Below are 3178 nucleotides of genomic sequence, written 5' to 3'. Positions count from 1 at the left end.
ACTTTACTGCCCTATTTCTGCCCAAATCCTTGTTGGTCAAAAGAAATGGCAAGTGGGTCATATGTAACTGACCCCCCTTTGCGGGTTTCAAGTGTAATATTTTTTGACCAACGCTGTTTAACCCTTGCAGGACACCAGCTACTTATTCAAAATGATATCTGGGACCCATGCCCATTTTTGTGCCCATTTTCTGCCCAAATCATTGTTGGTCAAAAGAAATTGCAAGTGGGTCATATGTAGGCAACCCCCCTGTGTGGGTTTCAAGTGTAATATGTTTTGACCAACACTGTTTAACCCTTGCAGGACACCAGCTACTTATTCAAAATAATGACATCTGTGACCCATGCCCACTTTACTGCCCTATTACTGCCCAAATCCTTGTTGGTCAAAAGAAATGGCAAGTGGGTCATATGTAAGTGACCCCCCTGTGCGGGTTTCCAGTGTAATATTTTTTGACCAACGCTGTTTAACCCTTGCAGGACACCAGCTACTTATTCAAAATGATGATTCTGGGACCCATGCCCACTTTTCTGCCCTATTTCTGCCCAAATCCTTGTTGGTCAAAAGAAATGGCAAGTGGGTCATATGTAAGTGACCCCCCTGTGCGGGTTTCCAGTGTAATATTTGTTGACCAACGCTATTTAACCCTTGCAGAACACCAGCTTTATTCAAAATGATGATTCTGGGACCCATGCCCACTTTAGTGCCCTATTTCTGCCCAAATCCTTGTTGGTCAAAAGAAATGGCAAGTGGGTAATATGTAAGTGGCCCCCCTGTGCTGGTTTCCAGTGTAATATTTCTTGACCAAGGCTGTTTAACCCTTGCAGGACACCAGCTACTTATTCAAAATGATGATTCTGGGACCCATGCCCACTTTAGTGCCCTATTTCTGCCCAAATCCTTGTTGGTCAAAAGAAATGGCAAGTGGGTCATATGTAACTGACCCCCCTTTGCGGGTTTCAAGTGTAATATTTTTTGACCAACGCTGTTTAACCCTTGCAGGACACCAGCTACTTATTCAAAATGATATCTGGGACCCATGCCCATTTTTGTGCCCATTTTCTGCCCAAATCCTTGTTGGTCAAAAGAAATTGCAATTGGGTCATATGTAGGCAACCCCCCTGTGTGGGTTTCAAGTGTAATATGTTTTGACCAACACTGTTTAACCCTTGCAGGACACCAGCTACTTATTCAAAATAATGACATCTGTGACCCATGCCCACTTTACTGCCCTATTACTGCCCAAATCCTTGTTGGTCAAAAGAAATGGCAAGTGGGTCATATGTAAGTGACCCCCCTGTGCGGGTTTCCAGTGTAATATTTTTTGACCAACGCTGTTTAACCCTTGCAGGACACCAGCTACTTATTCAAAATGATGATTCTGGGACCCATGCCCACTTTTCTGCCCTATTTCTGCCCAAATCCTTGTTGGTCAAAAGAAATGGCAAGTGGGTCATATGTAAGTGACCCCCCTGTGCGGGTTTCCAGTGTAATATTTGTTGACCAACGCTATTTAACCCTTGCAGAACACCAGCTTTATTCAAAATGATGATTCTGGGACCCATGCCCACTTTAGTGCCCTATTTCTGCCCAAATCCTTGTTGGTCAAAAGAAATGGCAAGTGGGTAATATGTAAGTGGCCCCCCTGTGCTGGTTTCCAGTGTAATATTTCTTGACCAAGGCTGTTTAACCCTTGCAGGACACCAGCTACTTATTCAAAATGATGATTCTGGGACCCATGCCCACTTTAGTGCCCTATTTCTGCCCAAATCCTTGTTGGTCAAAAGAAATGGCAAGTGGGTCATATGTAAGTGACCCCCCTGTGCTGGTTTCCAGTGTAATATTTCTTGACCAAGGCTGTTTAACCCTTGCAGGACACCAGCTACTTATTCAAAATGATATCTGGGACCCATGCCATTTTTGTGCCCATTTTCTGCCCAAATCCTTGTTGGTCAAAAGAAATTGCAATTGGGTCATATGTAGGCAACCCCCCTGTGTGGGTTTCAAGTGTAATATGTTTTGACCAACACTGTTTAACCCTTGCAGGACACCAGCTACTTATTCAAAATAATGACATCTGTGACCCATGCCCACTTTCCTGCCCTATTACTGCTCAAATCCTTGTTGGTCAAAATAAATGGCAAGTGGGTCATATGTAAGTGACCCCCCTGTGCGGGTTTCCAGTGTAACATTTTTTGACCAACGCTGTTTAACCCTTGCAGGACACCAGCTACTTATTCAAAATGATGAAATCTGGGACCTATGCCCACTTTACTGCCCTATTTCTGCCCAAATCCTTGTTGGTCAAAAGAAATGGCAAGTGGGTCATATGTAAGTGACCCCCCTGTGCGGGTTTCCAGTGTAACATTTTTTGACCAACGCTATTTAACCCTTGCAGAACACCAGCTACTTATTAAAAATGATGATTCTGGGACCCATGCCCACTTTAGTGCCCTATTTCTGCCCAAATCCTTGTTGGTCAAAAGAAATGGCAAGTGGGTCATATGTAAGTGACCCCCCTGTGCTGGTTTCCAGTGTAATATTTCTTGACCAAGGCTGTTTAACCCTTGCAGGACACCAGCTACTTATTCAAAATGATATCTGGGACCCATGCCCATTTTTGTGCCCATTTTCTGCCCAAATCATTGTTGGTCAAAAGAAATTGCAAGTGGGTCATATGTAGGCAACCCCCCTGTGTTGATTTCTGCAGTCACATTTGTGGTCCATGATTCATTAACCCTTGTAAAAGTGATTGTTCTGAATAAGAAGCTGGAACTCGAATAAGAAGCTGGAGCTCGAATAAGAAGCCAACTTCAGCCTCGTCTTTTACACCCACATACTCACCGATCCAGGATCCAGCGCTGGTCTCCCTTCTGCAGACTCAGAGCCGGCTACCCCCGCACTGACAGCGGGGACAAAGATGAGGAAGTACGCAGAATACAGTACTACTGAGAGCTACAAGATTTTGCTACTGATGTGATATATAATATCTATATATATAGTTGTTATATAGAATTTGTTATAAATCTCTTACTTCTGGTTTGTTATACAGTATATACTGTACAGTGGTAGTGGGGGATGACCTGAGAACAGACTCACAGAGAGATGTGCAGAGGGGTAGTAAGTACATTAGGAGGCAGTGAGCAGCCTCTGGTGGGCTTTCCTGTGATGATGTATG

Source organism: Crinia signifera, chromosome 9 (genome assembly GCF_055691185.1).
Source record: "Crinia signifera chromosome 9, ASM5569118v1, whole genome shotgun sequence".
In the NCBI taxonomy this organism is placed as follows: domain Eukaryota; kingdom Metazoa; phylum Chordata; class Amphibia; order Anura; family Myobatrachidae; genus Crinia; species Crinia signifera.
This window is presented reverse-complemented; position numbering follows the sequence as displayed.